This window comes from Dryobates pubescens, chromosome 6 (genome assembly GCF_014839835.1).
Source record: "Dryobates pubescens isolate bDryPub1 chromosome 6, bDryPub1.pri, whole genome shotgun sequence".
Classification (NCBI taxonomy): domain Eukaryota; kingdom Metazoa; phylum Chordata; class Aves; order Piciformes; family Picidae; genus Dryobates; species Dryobates pubescens.
Window position 1 is genome coordinate 41,893,558 of NC_071617.1, and position 20,320 is coordinate 41,913,877.

Genomic DNA, 20,320 nt, shown 5'->3' on the forward strand with positions numbered 1-20,320 from the left:
CGGGGAGCCGAGGCAGGTGTTCTTGGTCGCACCTCGTCCTGCTTCTACACTGCTGACCCCCCGGCTTCCTAGAGGGGCTTATTCACAGTGTGATGGCTGTTCAAGAACGCCCTCTGATCGCGTTCGGAGGACAAACCCAGGCTGATCAGTTGAATTTCCACCAAGCTGAGCCAAGTCTGTCCTGCTTTATACTTCTGCATCTCACAGAAAAGCAGTGTACCAACGGGGCTGCTGTGGTGGTGTGTGTGTGTGTTGTGATCATGGAGAATAGAATAGAATTTAGAATAGAATAGAAATAGAAATAGACCAGGTTGGAAAAGACCTTTGAGATCATCGAGTCCAACCTATCATCCAACACTAATCAACTAACCCATGGCACCAAGTGCCCCATCCAGTCTCCTCCTAAACACCTCCAGTGATGATGACTCCACCACCTCCCTGGGCAGCCCATTCTAATAGCCAATCACTCTTTCTATGAAGAACTTCTTCCTAACATCCACCCTAGAACTTCAGCTTGTGCTTGGGGCTTCCTTCCCAAGTGCTTACTTGATGTTAAAGCAGCTGCAGGAAAAGCCGGCTGTTTAATCTAGCAGAAAGTAGCACTTTGTGCATGCTTGCCAGTTCATTGCAAGATGCTAATCACTATGTTACATATGCATGGCAGCCTTTCTCCTGACCCTTGAAAACTTTTTATGAAACACTGCTATCGTGTATTAGAGGGGAGGGGGGAAAAAGAAGGAAAAAAGGAAAAAATAAAGGAAAAGAAAAGGGGGGGGGGGAAAGGAGAAAAAAAAAAGGAAAAACACTACTGAAATCTGTATGTCTTCAGGGTAGGACATGACTGCTACATGACAGAAGAACAGAAGAGCTACTTGCTGACCAAAAAAAGGCAGGGTGGGCAGCAGCATTTGTTAGACACACAGGCTGAATTTTTATCTTGGTTAAATACCCTCTGCTGACTGAAATTTTGCTAGGATGGCAGGAGTGTGGATGTCTGTTACAGAAATGCTAATACCTATTTAGTGTGTATCACTTTCAAGAAGACCTGGAGAAAAAACACTGCATTTTTAATATGGGAGGTGGCATGTGTTTGGAACAGGATCAGACTCATTTTCTCTCTGGAAAAAAATGAGGGATAGCTCTACTTTTCTCTGTTTCCTAATCTGGTACTGTGTGTTATGAAGTCTACATTGCTGAACCCACAGGAGGCAGAACTCCCACCTCATAGGTGGGGCACAGGTAACTGCTTTCCATGTAGAAGTAGCTCAGTCAGAAAGGCAGTAAAGAAGTTGAGTAGGATGCAGCCAGCACCCTGTAGGGCAGCATAGCACCAAGGGGAGGGAGAATAGAGTAGGATAGGATAGGATAAGATACGATAGAATGGAATGGAATGGAATGGAATGGAATGGAATGGAATGGAATAGAATAGAATAGAATAGAATAGAATAGAATAGAATAGAATAGAATAGAATAGAATTATCCAGGTTGGAAGAGACCTTTGAGACCATTGAGTCCAACCCATCATCCAACACCATCTAATCAACTAAACCTTGGCACCAAGCACCCCATCCAGTCTCTTCCTAAACACCTCCAGTGATGGTGACTCCACCACCTCCCTGGGCAGCACATTCCCATGGCAAATCACTCTTTCTATGAAGAACTTCTTCCTAACATCTGGCCTAAACCTCCCCTGGTGCTGCTTGAGACTGTGTCCTCTTGTTCTGGTGCTGGTTGCCTGAGAGAAGAGACCAACCCCCACCTGGCTACAACCTCCCTTCAGGTAGTTGTAGACAACAAGAAAGTCTCCCCTGAGCCTCCTCTTCTCCAGGCTAAGCAACCCCAGCTCCCTCAGCCTCTCCTCACAGGGCTGTGCTCCAAACCCCTCCCCAGCTTTGTTGCCCTTCTCTGGACACGTTCCAGCAACTCAACATCCTTCCTAAGCTGAGGGGCCCAGACCTGGACACAGAATGAAGACGGCATGCTTAGTGAGCGCAAATACAATCTCAAAAGTGCAGGGAGAGTTGAAGAAAACCCATCTGTTATGGTTTGCAGGGGGATGAAATAGCCATCCGTTTAAGAGAAAGCATTTTCTCCTTTACAAAGGTGAGTATTGATTCAAGGGAGCACTGTCAATTCTCACATACACACCTCTCCACAGAGACATGCACACACCATTTTGCAGGCAGATGGGGGTGACCTTTGTCACATCTTTTGGGATAGACAGAGAAGGGGAACGGGTTCCTCCCCCACAATCAAGACACCATTGCAAACAGCCTTTTTAATTCACCCGTGACTCCTCCTGGCCCTCCTGAACCCATCAAGCTGATAGCCTCATTATGCCTGTCTTCTGGTCTTGGGTCTCCTGGTGGTGCCCTCAGCTGACCCCCTCTCTTACGCCTTTACTGTCTTACATCTTCATTTCCTTTGTAATGTCCTTCGGGTCTCTTATCTGTTGACACAAGAAAGAAAAACTGTTCCTTTTCCTCAGCACATTTATGATCTTTTCCTTCTTGAAACCTGAAGAATGGATCTGGAGATTTTTCAGCTGCAGTGACATCAGCTTCTGTATTTCAGAATATCCACAGACATGAGTATGAATTTGAATGACTCCATATCAAGTTGCTTCTGACTTGCCACAAGAATATTTAAGCTGGAAATCAGAGGTTCCTAGCTGTGAGAACAATCAGATTATGGAACACACCACCTGTCAGAGGGGTGAGAGGAGAAGAATGAAATAGCTTCTAGGAAGATTTTAAATGCCATGGTCTAACACAAAGCCTGTAAGAGGAAGGTGCAGGATATGAGTGCCTACAAGTGAATACCAAATTACATACCCAGTAATGAGGCTGGATACAGTGCTGGCGAGACCCTGCTCAGGGTCTATAATTACGCTGTCGGTACTGCATTGGGGCTCACATCCCTGCAGCCAAAATGAGTGATGAAGTGATGTCAGAAATGAAAAATCACACAAATATGAGTCTGAAGGGAATGTTCAGAAGCCACTCTATGTGCCCAGAGACAGGATCAGATACAGTGATGCCATCCAAGCAGGTGTTTGCCTTACCGGCTCTTAACGCATGCCAGGAATGCTACCACTTCTTTAGTACCTGTTACACTGCTCATTGACTGATAGTTAGGAAGGTTTCCTTCCTCTTTGTAACCTAATGAGCCTGTTGCATCTTGACCTATCCTCAGGAAACAGGAGAACAAGTGATCAGTGTCTCTCTTCTAACAAGCTTGTCTATTTGATGTGCATTATCATATCCCTGATTCTCTTTTCTCTCCTTCCTTTCCATCCCCTTCTTTCAATGCTATGTGTTTTGCACCTATTGTACTGTTAGCTACTTTCATTCAGCCCAAACTTAGCCTAAGCCTCTCTTACTGAGCCTCTCTAATTTGAGGGTATTGAGATTGCAAAAAATCACCTCCTCTTTCTTGCAGGCAGTATGCCCTAGTAATACAGCCCAAAATTAAACTTGCCTTGTTTTTATGCAATACCTTCACAGTGGCAAAGAATTTTTGGTTCACGATCCTGTGACTTCTCAATCCATTTTCCCAGTGTAGCCAGCTGTTCCCTGTTTCTTTACTGGTTTCTTTACTTTTCCCCCTTCTCAGTGCAGTATTTTGCACTGGTTTTCTGGAATTTTAGCTGGCTGACTGTGAGCTCTTTCTCCAATTTGTCAAGATCATTTTGCTCCTATTTTTTCTTCAGTCTTGCAAGCTCTTACAGACTAGAGACCAGCTATGTATTTTATAAACATATTTTATTTCATCATGGAATCATGGAATTGCTTTGGCTGGAAAGTACCTTTAAGATCATCAAGGTCAACCATGAGCTAACTCTACTAAGTCTGGTGCTAAACCATGTCCCTTAGCACCACATCTACATGTCTTTTAAATACCTCTTGAGATGAGGATTCAACCACCTCCCTGGGGGAGTCTATTTCAGTGTTTGAGAATGCTTTCAGTGAAGAAGTTTCTTCTGATAGCCTCTACAAGCCTCCCGTGGTGCAACTTGAGGCCATTTCTTCAGATCCTGTTGCTTGTTACTAGGAAGAAGAGACCAACACCCACTTTGCTACAGCCTCCTTTCAGGTAGCTGTAGAGAGTGATAAGGTCTTCCCACAGCCTCCTTTTCTCCAGACTGAATATCTCCGTTCCCTCAGTTATTCCTTGGATGACCTGCTCTCCAGACTGTTCACCAGCTTTGCCACCTGCCTCCACTCTGGCACTTCAATGTCTTGTAGTGGGGGGCCCCAAAACTGAACACATCTAAGTCATTGAGGAAAATAGTTGATAGATCTGGCCAGGCACCCTTGGGACTGATAGCTGAAAGTCCTCCTGGTCTGATGGCAGACTGCCAACAGCTAGTTCCAGAGGGCATACCTGTGACAAATGTCATGTGGGATTGTCTCAAAATAGCCTGCAGTGCTGGGCCTGTCCTCTACACCATTGCTGTTATGGTGGCAAAAAAAAGTGAGCAGGTTTGACATGATTTGAAGTTTTTCTCTGCTGGCTTTTTTATCACCTGATTATCTTCAAGTGGTAACAAATTGATTATTTGATAATTCATTCCACATTCATTGAGGAGATGGAAAGCTAATAACTGAGGAGTGAACACTTTCAGGAAAGGTTTGGGGACACTTGCTGATTTTTATCAGAGCAGTGCTGACTTTGAGGGTAATTTAGTAGAACAGACATGAAGTCTTCACCAGTAATTAAGTCTTTACAAGCAAACTAAACAGCGTTAGGAAACGTTCTCAGAATACAAACTTGATCATCAGAATTAAGGGTCAGCACATCACTGGCATGGTTTGGCTTGGTCCCATTAGGACTATCCCAGGCAACTTCCAGGCATGATGTGGGAGTTATCATAGGCAGAGGACTGTTCCCACTAGGCTTTTGCATGAGGTCATTCCGTGTCAGAGGTGAAGAGAGTTTAATAATATGGATGTGAGCCATTCGGAGCCAGATTGCAGGATGTGTCTGGGAGAGCGTCCCTGCGCACTCCTGATTTACTCCCTTCCTACCTCTTTTTGCCTTCTCCATCTGCAAGATTCACAGTGCTTTGTAAGCACAAATGAATCAGTCCTCTGACAGCTCTGAGAGGAAGCTGAGGCCAGACATCTCACTTTATAGATGTAAAGAGTGAGGCAGTATCTGACCAAATCTCTGCAGCAAGTTAAGTATCTGAGCTAGCACAGAATCCAGAGGCCTGACCTTTTATCCTTGGCTATACTATGGGGAGCAGTCCTTCATTCCCCAATTGTCTCCTTCCCCAGCTTGTCAGGCAATGCCTCATGAACTGTGAATCAGGAAGGGACTTTCTAGGTGCCTTTTGAGAGCATGTTTCCTCAGTGTAGAAGGTGTCCAGATCTAGTTCAGTGCCATGTCTCCCCTCCCACACCTGCTGTGCCAAATGTAAAATGGCCACTGGGATCACAGAAGGAAGGAAGTCCCTGCTCCACATTAAGACAGAAGCTTGTCTTCAGGGCAAAGAGCTGACAGCAGTCTTAGTCTTGCACCTGTGAAGAGTTGGGAGGAAGCATCTTGCTGCTGAGTGCAGCTAAGGATATGATAGGATAGGATAGGATAGGATAGGGTAGGATAGGATAGGATAGGATAGGATAGGATAGGATAGGATAGGATGGAATGGAATGGAATGGAATGGAATGGAATGGAATGGAATAGAATAGAATAGAATAGAATAGACTAGAATAGAATAGAATAGAATAGAATAGAATAAACCAGGTTGGAAGAGACCTTTGAGATCATCAAGTCCAACCTATCATCCAACACCATCTAATCGACTAAACCATGGCACCAAGCACCCCACCCAGGCTCTTCCTAAACACCTCCAGTGATGGTAACTCCACCACCTCCCTGGGCAGCACATTCCAATGGCCAATCTTTCTATGAAGAGCTTCTTCCTAACATCCAGCCTAAACCTCCCCTGGTGCAGCTTGAGACTGTGTCCTCTTGTTCTGGTGCTGGTTGTCTGGGAGAAGAGACCAACCCCCACCTGGCTACAACCTCCCTTCAGGGAGTTGTAGACAGCAATAAAGTCTCCCCTGAGCCTATTCTTCTCTAGGCTAAGCAACTGATCCCTGGGATAGGATGACTTCCCATACAAAGGAATAAGCAGGAAATGTTACCAGGGACAGAGGTTGTGTGTTGACCTCCTGGAGGAAGGAAAAACTGAGTTCAAGAAAACAGACAGTGAGCTGTGAGCTAGAATTGAGCTATGGAGGGTTTCCCCCCTACTTTTCTCCTACAGGACCAACATATAAATTTCTTCTTTTCTCCCTGAGCCCTGTAAGCAGGGATGAAATTGCATCTTTGTGATGACCAGGGCACACAGATTCTGGTACAGACATGTCTGGCCCTAGCAGAGACAATTGCCACCAGGGAACAGAAGAGCAACAGAAAAGACTGTCAGGTTTCTGTAGGCTGAAAGATACTGCTATAGGTAAGATGGTTTTTAACTCTGGGAAGATAAATATAGGGAAGCCAATGGACTGCATCTTCAGTGGTGTGCATCATATTCTTTGCTCCCACCTTGACAAACTCCACACAATTCTGGGAACAGCTTGAGATGATAGTATTAATTAAACTACATTAATCAAAACAACCTACCTGGAGACAAAACTGGCACTGGTGAAATGCAGAGTTGGGCCAAGAAGGGATTCTGTAGCCAGGTCTGATGCCTGCCCTCATCGACAGGTTCTGTTTGGATGAAATCCTGTGTCCTACATGCCCTATCAAACATGAGAGGCTCTGAGTTGTGTGCCTCATGTCTGTCCACGCAGCACAGTAATTGCAGTGGGAACAGATGGAGTCCTTTGCACAGAGCCAGGCACAGCATGTAATCGTAGATCTTGCTTTGATGCTGAATGAAGCTGAGCTCCAAATCATGCTGTGTTAGTGTGGAGAATGCTGGAGAACTGGAGTAATGGCTTTCAGAGATGTGGCCTTAAAGGGATCTGTGACTCCAGTGGGTCTGTCCCACTCTGTAAACCCGGGAAGAGGGGTACAGCTTTGCCCAAATGATCTACTGAAAACTGGAGGTTCCCCTCTGCTTTAGACTCTGCTGATTTTCCTAGGACATGTCAGCCCAAGTTTTGTTATGCCAGGTGCCAATTTGGAGACATGTTTTTCTGACCTATCTCAGCCATTTCTGCTGCTTGTTCTATGAAAACATTGCTATCCTCCCCAAAACACACTGCATCACCTTGAAGGACACTCTGTGTGGGCATAGTTCCTACCTATTGAACAGAGCAGAGTTACAAGAAGAAATGTCTGATCAAGTGTGAAATGCTCAGATATATTGTGGGGATGAGTCCCTTATAAATATCTGAGAACAGAGAGAGACAGTCAAGAAGCTTTATGAAGTGCTGTGTTATTGGGGCCACAACCTCACGGCCAAGTTTATTCTGCAGTCAGCAGAGGTGCATCCATCACAGAGACGGGTGCTGTGGTGCAGAGGCAGTGCTGGCTGCCTGGGAAGCCACGGGGAGCTGTGTATTTCTGAATCAGGGCATGGCTGGGTGAAACACTGTGCTTGACGTTTGGCAAGCATCAAGGAAAGGAAAATGTGGTCACTGCAGTACCCCAGGACAGATTTGCTTCTGACATGCATGTGGAGTCTTGGAGAATCTTTTGAGGAGACACCTCTGGGCTTCCATGCCACTTCAAAATTGGGTGACTAGCTTTATAGCCATGCTTTAAACCTGAGGTCCCTTAGCTACATTCAGAAGAACCTAGGCCTTTTCTTGGAGATTCATCCCCTTGAACAGGCTCCAGGCAGCCAGAAAACACTTACCTGTCAAATGGGCTGCAGAGATTTAAGGTAACCACAGTGTCCATTCCTGCCCCAGTCACCCACCCTATTTTTACCTGCTCTATGTCCTTTGCCTCACAGTCATTAGAAGTTAATGGGCCAGTGCCTCATTCTCTTCAGTTTTCATCTTGACTTTGCCACTCAATTTTTGTGTGGCATTTCCCCATCTCCTTGTCCCAAGGGTATTAAGATCTCCAATTTCAGCTGATGGTGCTGTGAAAGGTGTGAGGCAGCTGAACTGCATCTGCTGTTTATCGAAAGTGCCATGTTCTCTATCTGGATCCCAAAAGGACTTTGTCCTACAAGGTTCCAGATGCTGCTGAGTAGTGAAGTGCTCAAGGATTTTGTAGCCTCGCTGATGATCAGGGAAGAAGCCAAATGTGCACCTCTTCCTACACCATCTCTTCTTCAGGTCTGTCATGTCGTAGCCAGGCTGCTGAGTGCTGTGGCTGATCCAGAGTGTGACTTGTTACGAGAGAAGAGAGATATCTAAATGTATTCCCTGGCTCAGACATCTCCCTGCAAAGGCTGGCTGAGTCCCTTCCCATCTGCAGGGTCAATGAGTGACTTGCCCTTTAATGTGTCCTGTGGCTTTCTGGATGGTGGGATGATGTTTGAAAAGAAAATGCCTAGAATTTATGTACAGGGCTGACAGCATCCTGCCCAGGTATCCTGCTTCAGTGAGCTCCTCTTGCTTAGCTTGGGGCTCACTTGTGGGCAGGCCCCTGTGCTCCTAGGAGGATGTGGCCACGACTTTGCTTCTCATTTCTCCTGGGCAATGGGAGAGAGGCTTGTGAGGACAAGGGTGTGCTAGGTGCTCCCCAAGCAGTGATAAGAAAGGTGTTTGCTCCTACAGCAAGATGTCTGCAAATGTGAAATGACAATTTTCTGCATCCCTGTGTGTTCTTGCGCTGTTCAGTTCAGAAGAGAGTGATTATTTCTTCCCAGATCTCTGCTGAGCTTCAAGAGAACTGCTGCCTCTCATCAAGGGGCTACTAGGGACTCTGAAAGTAGCATTATTTCTCCTGCTATAATTTCTGCTTCCTCAAATGACTTCCTGGGTGATTGGTGGAGACAAGTGCTCCAGAAATGGGAACCTGGCAAGGAGTCTGAATGCCCCCAAGTCTGAGATGGCCAAAGAGCTGAAATCAGGCAGACACACACACACACACATTGTTAGCCAGTGGCGTGCATGTGAAATTAATTGAGATTTCCTGAGCTGGGATCTGGCTGGCACCCTAACGAAGGCTCCCATTCATTCTTGCAAGCAGAGAAAGAAAAACAACCCAGATTCACCCCCAGCTTCCCCAGGCATTTCTGTTCTATAAGTGGTCCAGGCCTTGATCAGTGTTTCTTTGATTATCTCTGTGCACCCACATAAATATACCGTGTGTGCGCGCACACAACATCCATCTATTTATCCACCCCACAAACCACTTTGCTGGGAGACAGCATGGTCTCCTGAATTTTTTATGGCTCTGCTTAGGTTGGAAACGATTCAAAGGTCAAACAACGTGCTCTGTCTCCAGTCACCTTGCCAGTCAGTGCAGAGCATGGGTCTCTGATACTTTCTGAATCTCTCATCACCCACAGGGCACTAAATTACAGCTATTACACTGCAATTCGCTGTACAATTTTATTCTTTGATACACTACCTGCCTTTGTCTGTCTGTATAGCAGTGAGAGCGGTATGCATTATTTACCAGGCTAAGTACACTGCTGCTGCTAGTGTTGGGGGGGGGAGGAGGAAAGATAAGAGAACTGGAACAGTCTTGAAATAGAAAAAAGATGGCACAAATACAGCTTCCTGTGAAATAGTCTTGCTGTCACATAAAACTGTCTGGGATTCTGCAGTCCCTTTTGCCTCCCTGCACAGGGGTGTGTCCCCGGCCTCCCAAAGCTCTCCAGGAAACGGAGAAGTGCTGGGACAGATAGGGAGCCCAGTCTGGCCAGTGCCCTGGCTTCAGGAAGACCACATGGCAAGCACTGTGCCTGATGGGGAAGGAAAATGAAAGGCACATGGTGAGGAAAGCTGGATGCCACTCCTCTCCTCATGGCATACTCCAGGGCCTTAAATTTGTCCGAGTTCCTTCTATTTCAGCCAGAAATCCTTCTGGGCAGGAGGAAGCCATTACCTATGTTACTTCAGCTGCTATATTTCAGCCTTTCTCCAACCTATGGTTTGTGTTCCCTCCAAGTTGTCCCCTGAACCCTCTGGGGCCGGGATCTGGGGAATAAAATCCGTTCCAGAAGATTACCATTTAGTGCAGAGATGATAAAAAAAGATCACAGCCCTCTACTTTGTCAGCAGGCGATAGCTGGGCTTGCTGCCCTGAATTGACTGCTGTGTCCTTTGGGCTTCCTTCCAGGGCAACGGTCTGTCTATGGATACAGCTTTTAGAGAGTGCCTGGGCAGAGCTGGCCAGATGATGCTGTCCCCAGCTGACCTGCTGAGAGGCAGCTCCAGGCTTCCCCTCTGTGTAGATACCTAGTGGGAGTACCAGGGCAGAGCCAACTAAATCCTGGCGGGAGGCCAGGAGTAAGTGGCAGAGCCAAGGCCAGCCCAGAGAGGCAGAGTCTGGGAGAAGCAAGCTTACTGCTTCTGCCTGGTGAGATGACTTGGAATCTGCATGGTAAGTGAGTTGGTTAGGCCACACCTTGAGTCCTGTGTCCAGTTCTGGGACCCTCAGTTTAGGAAAGATGTTGAGTTGCTGGAAGGTGTCCAGAGAAAGGCAACACAGTTGGTGAGGGGTTTGGAGCACAAGCCCTATGAGGAGAGGCTGAGGGAGCTGGGGTTGCTTAGCCTGGAGAAGAGGAGGCTCAGGGTAGACCTTCTTGCTGTCTACAGCTACCTGAAGGAAGGTTGTAGCCAGGTGGGGGTTGGTCTCTTCTTCCAGCCAACCAGCACCAGAACAAGAGGACACAATCTCATCCTGTGCCAGGGGAGGTTTAGGCTGGAGGTTAGGAAGAATTTCTACACAGAGAGAGTGATTGACCATTGGAATGGGCTGCCCAGGGAGGTGGTGGAGTCAGAATCACTGGAGGTGTTTAGGAAGAGCCTGGATGGGGTGCTTGGTGCCATGGTTCAGTTGATTAGATGGTGTTGGATGATAGGTTGGACTCGATGATCTCAGAGGTCTCTTCCAACCTGGTCTATTCTATTCTATTCTATTCTATTCTATTCTATTCTATTCTATTCTATTCTATTCTATTCTATTCTATTCTATTCTATTCTTACTTTCCTTCCCAAATGCCCTGCAGGTATTCATTTCCCCCTCATGAGTGGCAGCAACAGCCAAACCGGTTTGTTGTGTCTCTGGGTTAGGCACTACACAGAGCAATGGGCCAACAGCACCTTCTCCATCAGGTTGTGAATATTCTGGGTGCTAATTCTATAGGGAGAGTGAAAGCAGCAGTGCACAAGCTGCCTGTAGGCAGAACTAAGCAGAGTCACACACTCAGACCACCTCCTGTTCTTTTATTTGTTGAGATAAGGTGCAGCCAAAGTGGTTTCAACTTTAGTCTGTGATCAGGAAAGTGTTTGCTCACTGGCTGAATATCATGAGGCAGATATAGAGGGGAAGAAGTGCTGGGACTTTGTTGCAGAGCTGATCGAAGCTTTGTCCTGCATTGTGGCAGTCAGTGCTTGGATTGTTTCCACTCTCCTGGGTGTTTGGGGGCCTTATTCACTTCCTCTCCATCTGTTTTCTATCTGAGCTGTCCCCATTGTTGCTCAGCAATACAAAGTAGATTGCAGGTTGCTTTCTCCATTTGGCCCCCAAAGCACTCCTTACAGGAGATGGATTTCTGATTGGAGTTTTCTCTGTCAATTGCTGCTGGGATTCTTCCAACACAGCATGATGACACTTGTGAAATTGCCAGCAAGAGAGGGTGGTGCTTCCACGAGGCTCAGGCTCCTGCTTCCTTTGTTTTCCCGAGAATGTGACACTGTCCCCATTTCACAGACGCTTTGCACCCCTTCAGTTTTTGTAGGCCCATGAAGTGGGAGCGTTGGAGCAGCCTGTGGAAGAGCATCCTCAGTCCTCTTCCCTCGACAAGTGAGGCATCCTCCTGAAATCAGAGCTGAAAATGGAGTGTTTTCCTTTTCCAGCTGACATGAACCAGCTCTGGATGAACCCTGACGACTATGTTTCTAACACCCAAATCATCAACTGTCTTCCTGTCCTTTGTGGGGAGATGGGGCCAGGCTACCATCTGTGAGCTGTGCTGGGCAATGTTGCCCGTCATTGGGTCTGAGCAGTCCAGACTGTGGGAATAAGATTAGATTATTGGATTAGATGCTTACAAGGCCTCTGCCTTTGCTAAGAGCCTATTAGAATAAAATAGAATAAACCAGGTTGGAAGAGACCTTCGAGATCATCGAGTCCAACCTATCATCCAACACCATCTAATCAACTAAACCATGGCACCAAGCACCCCATTCAGTTTCTTCCTAAACACCTCCAGTGATGGTGACTCCACCACCTCCCTGGGCAGCACATTCCAATAGCCAATCACTCTCTCTATGAAGAATTTCTTCCCAACCTCCAGCCTAAACCTCCCCTGGCACAGCTTGAGACTGTGTCCTCTTGTTCTGGTGCTGGTTGCCTGGGAGAAGAGACCAACCCCCACCTGGCTACAATCTCCCTTCAGGTAGCTGTAGACAGCAAGAAGGTCTCCCCTGAGCCTCTTCTTCTCCAGGCTAAGAAATCCCAGCTCCCTCAGCCTCTCCTCATAGGCCTTGTGCTCCAAACCCCTCCCCAGCTTTGTTGCCCTTCTCTGGACACCTTCCACCAACTCAACATCTTTCCTAAACTGAGGGGCCCAGAACTGGACACAGTACTCAAGCTGTGGCCTAATCAGTGCTGAGTACAGGGGCAGAATGACTTCCCTGCTCCTGCTGGCCACACTGTTCCTCATCCAGGCCAGGATGACACCGGCCTTCTTGGCCACCTGTGTGCACTGCTGGCTCATGCTCAGCCTACTGTCAACCAGTACCCCCAGGTCCCTCTCTGCCTGGCTGCTCTCCAGCCACTCTGACCCCATCCTGTAACACTGCATGGGGTTGCTGTGGCCAATGTGCAGAACCCGGCACCTGGATGTGTTCAATCTCATGCCCTTGGACTCTGCCCATCTGTGCAGCCTGTCAAGGTCCCTCTGCAGAGCTCTTCTACCCTCTAACAGATCAACTCCTGCCCCTAGCTTGGTGTTGTCTGCAAATTTACTGATGACTGACTCAATCCCCTCATCCAGATCATCAATAAAGATATTGAACAGGATGGGGCCCAGCACTGATCCTTGGAGTATTCCAGCTCCCCTTACAGCCATCCTCTCAGTGTTTCCTCAAGATTGACAGTGTGTATATATATATATATATATATATATAATTTTTAGCCAATTAAATTGTGTTCAAATATCAGAACCCCTAGGAGGTCATCTGAAACTCTGCACACTGATTAAACACAAAGATTGGATGGGGTCCCGTGTACAAGCTGTGCTGGGGGGATGCAGAACCATCCTTTTCTTTGTTGCTGGTTCTGGAGGCTGCTCTGACAGAGCAGTGTGGATACAGCCTGCGAGACTGTTGTTAAGGGATATAGTATTTCCTTTATTTATAAACCATATGGCAAATATTGATAACCTTTTATTAATATGAAAGTTGCCAAAACCTGTTAGATAGGTTTGGTGTATGGTTAGAATATATATATATATGCATTTATATCGGGATGTGCAGTATTTGGGCAACTATAACAATTCAAACCATTTTATGCACACCAGGAGGAAATACCAGAAAGAGAGAACCCCGGGAGGGAACCAGCGCTCGAGCACACGGGGGGAGACTCAACAAGAACCATTAGGCCAAAGAGGCAATGCATTCATTACTCACAGCTGGTTCCACCCAAGTGGGGAGCGCTGCTGCTGTGTTATTAGAGGCTTTGGGGTGCTCTCATGCACCAGGCACTGCAGGTTGCTGGCAGGAAGGCCATGCAGTGGCTGGTCTGGCTTCAGCGGACGGCGGGCTGGTTATGATGCTATCGCGACAGGCACTTGCTTTGTCCTAGGGAAACTGAGGCACAGCAATATCCTGGTTGCAAGGGGAAGCAGGCTTGGCTCTGGCCCCAAGGCTTGTGGCTTCTTTTGTAGCTTGCAGTGTGTAGGCTCGTGGCTTTATCCCAGGCTCTGGACTGGGCATGCAAGGCAATGCAACTCAAGGCAACTTCAAGCCAGACAGGTCCAAGTAAGGCAAGGCTCAAGCAAGGCTTAGGCAAGGCAAGGCAACTAGAAATTGGCCTGGATATATAGCTTGCCTGAGATTTGGTTGGGCTAATGGGGCACCTGAGGCCAGCACATAGTTCCCCAATGAGAAGGGGTTCTGCCAGGCTGTGGCCATAAAAGGCAGAAACAGAAGCCTGGTCAGGCAGGAGCTGTGGCCAGTACAGGTGGCTTTTACCCCAGAAGGAGAGTTGTTTGCCAGACACACATGGTCCTGTCCCCTTTGTTCCTTTTCCCACCTTACCCTGACTTCCTGCAGGAAGGAGAGGGGAGAGGGTGACCATGGCTAGACACATGAGGGTCTGTCTGGGTTTGTGCTGGGGCCATTTGGCCCTACTGTGACAACCATTTAACTCAGCTAGGAGGATTCGAGTACAGTTTGATGTACTCCTGCCTTATTTCACCTCAACCATCATGATGCTGGTGTGAAAGAGGAGTTCCCTTTCCTGCAAGGTTTTTCTTCAGTGGACAGCAGAGGCCGTGGCTGTGTGAAGTGAGCTAATAGCCTTATTACCTTTTCCTCTCAGATTGCCTGGATGATTAATGTAAAGAAGTTAAATGTCAGCACTATTGTCTTCATCCTGTCCTTCACCTGATAGTCTCTATTTGTGCCTCAGACCTGAGAAAAAGTTTCAATGTCCAAAAGTTCATTTGTCTTTTCCAGCTAGAGCAGTTGGCAAAATGATTCTCCTGGATCACACATACAGAAGTTGATTTGACTGAGTTCATTCCTCTCTTTGGAAGAATATGACCACTTCATGCTTCTCTGTCAGCTCTGCACCTAGGGCAGCTTGCACATCTCCAAGGCCAGGCTGTGCTGCTTCTGTCTGTCTCACAGCCAGTACCTTGGCTGTGAGCATGGTGTTGGCAGGCAGCGTAGAGACCAGGGATGGAAGGAAGCAGCAGGGGAAAGAGGCTGCAGCACAAGATACTCATTCCCTTTTCTAATTTGGGATTTGAACTGTGTGTGGCACATGCAGGTGGGATTTGAATGCTTTTTGGTGACTTTACAAAAGGACTCCCCTGTTCCCAGATTTCACAACCTGGGGAGACAAGGAAATAAGCCAAACTACTTAGTTCCAACCTCCAACGGCCAGTCTTTGAAATGACATAAAGCATATTGCTTCAGAGATGCTGTCAGGGTTTGGAAGAGGCTGGGGAAATGCCATGAAACAGGGAAAGACAGATATATAGGGGAAACAGAGAGAGCTGTTTTGCGTAGCAGCTGCTGCTGAGCCTGACAAACATGGCTTAGCCACGCTCTGCTCTCAGGTGGAGAGCACTTGGGTGTTCTCCACCATTGTTTATCTCTGCAGAAGGGAGTGCTCTGTCTTGGCTCACATGCAACTCAGTGAACACCATACCTTACTGACCTCACTGACTCTGGCAGATGTTCTTCTGAGGGCTTGTATCTCACTGGAGTATGTTGAGACAATTGCCCAGAGGTTAAAGAAAGACCCATATTGGGTCTGGAGACATTAAAATACCCTGAAAGCATTAGGCCCCAGAACACTCTTGTCACTCTGTTCCTGTGAGAAGGGTTGTTTCCTGTGTGCCCATCCACAAGAAGGGTCAGATGGAGAAACCTGGAAACTCCAGGCCTGTCAGTCTGACCTCAGTGCCAGGGAAAATTATGGAGCAGATCATCCTGGGGGCAATCACTGCACACCTGAAGGATGGCCAAGGGATCAGGTCCAGCCAACATGGATTTAGGAAGGGCAGGTCCTGCCTGACCAACCTGAACAGGTGGCTGCCTGGTGGACGTGGGGAAGGCTGTGGATGTGGTCTACCTGGACTTCAGCAAGGCCTTTGACACTGTCCCCCACAGCAAACTCCTGGCCAAGCTGTCAGCCCCTGGCTTGGACAGCAGCACTCTGTGCTGGGTTAGGAACTGGCTGGAGGGCTGAGCCCAGAGAGTGGTGGTGAATGGTGCCACATCCAGCTGGAGGCCAGTCACCAGTGGTGTCCCCCAGGGATCAGTGCTGGGCCCCATCCTGTTCAATATCTTTATTGATGATCTGGATGAGGGGACTGAGTCAGTCATCAGTAAATTTGCAGATGACACCAAGTTGGGGGCAGGTGTTGATCGGTTAGAAGGTAGAAGGGCTCTGCAGAGGGACCTCAACAGGTTGGACAGATGGGCAGAGTCCAAAGGCATGAGATTTAACACAGCCATGTGCTGGGTTCTGCACATTGGCCACAGCAACCCCATGCAGAGCTACAGGCTGGGGTCAGAGTGCCTGAAGAGTGGCCAGGCAGAGAGGGACCTGGGGGTACTGGTTGACCGCAGGCTGAACATGAGCCTGCAGTGTGCCCAGGTGGCCAAGAGGGCCAATGGCATCCTGGCCTGCATCAGGAATAGTGTGGCCAGCAGGAGCAGGGAAGTCATTGTGCCCCTGTACTCAGCACTGGTTAGGCCACACCTTGAGTATTGTGTCCACTTCTGGGCCCCTCAGTTTAGGAAGGACATTGAGACTCTTGAACATGTCCAGAGAAGGGCAGCGAGGCTGGGGAGAGGCCTTGAGCACAAGCCCTATGAGGAGAGGCTGAGGGAGCTGAGGTTGTTTAGCCTGGAGAAGAGGAGGCTCAGGGGAGACCTTCTTGCTGTCTACAACTACCTGAAGGGAGGTTGTAGCCATGTGGGGGTTGGTCTCTTCTCCCAGGCAACCAGCACCAGAACAAGAGGACACAGTCTCAAGCTGTGCCAGGGGAGGTTTAGGCTTGAGGTGAGGAGAAAGTTTTTCACAGAGTTGTTAGCCATTGGAATGTGCTGCCCAGGGAGGTGGTGGAGTCACCGTCCCTGGAGGTGTTCCAAGAGGGGATTGGACATGGCACTTGGTGCCATGGTTTAGTAGTCATGAGGTGTTGGGTGACAGGTTGGACTTGATGATCCTTGAAGTCTTTTCCAAACTTTTTAATTCTATGAATTTGTGGATGGAAGTAATTTGGTTCCTTCCCTCAAAACCCATTCCACTCCCCTGCTTCACACTTTGTACTATGGAGATCTCTGCCAGCAGCAGAGTTTGCAGTGGATTAGAGACAAGGTGCCCAGGAAGGAATCCCTCTTCTCCTGGGATTTCCAACATGCATATCCATGGGAGGGCAATAAATGCAGCACATTCTGTGCAGGCTCTTCCAGGTTTGGGCAGTCCTGGCAGCTGATAGCTTTGTCCAAACATTCTGGACCTATGATGTTGGCATGATGGAGATGCCAGCTTGTGGCAGCCCTAGCTCAGTGGTGAGACTGCTTTTCCCTGGCAGCCCTGAGGGATGGTGGGGAATGGTAGAGCATACAGGTGAACTGCTGCCAGGGTCAAACAGTGGGGCAGGGAGAGCAGTGGCTGTGAACCCCTTGGTTATGTGCTTCCTTACCACAGGGGCAGAAAGGTTCTGGAAAGCAGAAGGTGCTGCAGAGTCCATCTGCAGGAGTCCACAGCACCCAGACCTGGGTGCATTGCCCTGTAAGAGCTTAGGGCATGTCTGGGACCTACTGTGTCCTTGCTCTGCTGAGGGAAGCACTTTTTCTCCAGCAGGCTTGTATTTGGCATGTGAAGGCAGCAGGTATGCCAGCTGAGGTAAGACCCACGCCGTGAACTGTCTGCAGTGAGGCAACACTCCTTCCAACTCCAAATGTGCTCAGTGGGAGACCTGACTTTTAAATTAGCAAGAACAATTCTTTTATGACTTCTCTTGCAGTCCCTGAGTGGCTGCCAGCCCTGTGAGCACCAGGGACACAAAGCTGCCATTTGAAAGCCCTAACAATGGTAATTGGCAACAGTAAAGCACTTTGGACAAGCTCCTTGGAGAAGCCCTCAGACCTGTACAATTCAGAGACTGATATTAACTATTCTATGCCTCCTCTTACTATTTATTATTAGGAAAATAGAAAGACACCTCACTCCTTTGGAATATCTCCTGGCTCTCCCTCTCCAGTCTCCATCTTCTGTCACCAGCATCCCAGCTACCTCCAGGGAAATGAGTGGAAAAGCTGTCTGGTGGATCCACAGGCCTTTGCTGGAAAGTGGACACCAGGAGCTGGTAATGGTTCAGTTCAGAGGATAACATCCCAAGTGGTAGCCCTACAGGAACACAGACGTGGGCAATACCTGCTATGAAAGCAAAATATACTCAGCAGGATGGTAGTTGCAGTTCACAAGGAGCCAACACCTCATTAATTTTCTTCTGTGTGTAAAATAGAGCTGTTAATGATATTTAGTGCTTTTTTTTTTTTGCACCTTCCCTTTGAGGAGCTTGAAAGCATTTGCAGTAAGCAATTAGTAATGGGTTACAGCTCCTTGGGAAACACAGCAAGAAAAAATTCAGCCTTTTATGCCTGGGGAAACTGAGGCACAAGGACAGCATATTCCCTACATGATGCAAGGAGAGCTTGAAGCAGCAGAGGCTGAAGGCACTGCAAGGGAAAACAACCATCCCTGTTTATTTGGAGCAGGCTGATACAGGAATGCAGGCAGCACAGGGTGATCTACAGCCATCTCCTGAGACAACCAACCCAGAGTTTTTAGGAGCAGCTTCTGGGACTGTGGGAAATCCTGACCCTTGCCATGTGCCTCTCTCAGCTTGAACTGAGGTAGCTCTGGCTGCTTTTCTCTGGCTGTAAGCAGACATGAGTAAAACTGTTTTGTCTGTGAGAAGACTGACTGAACTGAGTGCTCTGCCAGAATGCTTTGAAAGTTTTTCTGCTGAGGGTCAAAGTAGGAAGGAGGAGTAAGGGAGAGAAGGAAACTCCTTGCTGCTGGGTGGCTGGTGCCTCTCTATTGCGCAAGTTTTTCTCTTATCACCACAAGCTTGGGACTTACCAAAATGCCTCTGTTTGGTGGGCTGCCAACCCAGCACATTCAACAGCAGACAAAGAATAGAAAAAAATCCCCTCTCCCCTACCCAATGAAGACACCAAATGGAGTGTTTCTGATTGGCAGGGTGCTGGGAGCAGAGGTGCACACTCTAGGTGACCAAGCACTGGTGCTTAGGTGAGGTCTGAGACGGTTTTAACCCCCTGCCCATGCTTCAGTCTGGCTGCAAGAGGGGTGCGTTGATGGAAGGCAGGCAGTGAGTCTTGTGCCCACTCTGGAGGTTGCTCTTTCAGAGCTTTACAGGCACAGCTGGTGATTCTTAGGCCAGACAAAGCAGTAGTTCATCCCACCTGCATAAAACATACTGGTCCCTTGTATCATGCCCAGCTGCAGGGACAGTCACATTAGCCATTGACGACTGCTTCCTCTGCTCCTTTCCACTGAGCTCTGTTCCTCACTGACAACTGTGAGGATTTGTCTCTTTTGCAGAAATGTGTCTGACATTTGATTCTTGGCTTCCTCATCTCTGCAGCGACAGGCTCAGTGTTTCCCACCTGTCCTTTCACTCAGCACTGCTTCTGCAGAGCCGGTTCTCCAGAGGCTCTGCTAAGGTAGTCACCCTGGACCTATCATAAACCGTGCTGCAAAGCACAGTGGGGTTTTGGACACAGGAGGGAGGTAGAAAGTTATTTACTTTACCTTTTCCCAGTCTTATCTAAGTTCAGTGAAGGAGATCTTTCAAGCAAGGAAAAGGCTAATTGTCCTCTGCTTTATTTGGATGAGGAGAGATTCTCTTGGAAAAGTCTATTTTCTATTTAGAAAAATCTTTGTAAGCTAATGTTATTAAGGCCTGGTGAATGCATGGCAGCTTCTGTGTGAAATGAGTTTGGCAAGCTCATTTCACATCCTAGGCTGCAGGTATAGGTGTCAGAAGCCAGGAGCTTGTCTGCTGCCTGAGCTGTGGTCAGTGAAGAGTCCAGCAGCCTTTGGGGTCTGGGGTCTTTTAACTGGTGCCCAGAGCCATTGCAAAGCAAGGCAGAGGGGGGGAAGCAGGCGATGTTCTTCCTCAGCTTCTCTGGAGACAAGTCATAGGCTTTCTTGAGGTTTCAGATGGCTACCTCTGCCTGGGGCTGCACAAAAAAAAGGCCAAAAAGAGGAATTCCAACCTCTGACAGACTCAGTGCAATGGCATCATACCTTTGCCTACTCATTTCAGAAAGGCTGACTAAGGGTTAATTGCTGCTGAAAAGCCTTCCCCAGGTAGATTTTACCCTAATGTAAGAGCAGCATGGCTGTGGTATCCTCTGATCCATTAAAGCCTTATCTGGAGTTCTTTATTCATCTTCTAAAATCCCTTTAATTCATATCTTCCCAGAAGATGATCAACCCTCTTCTG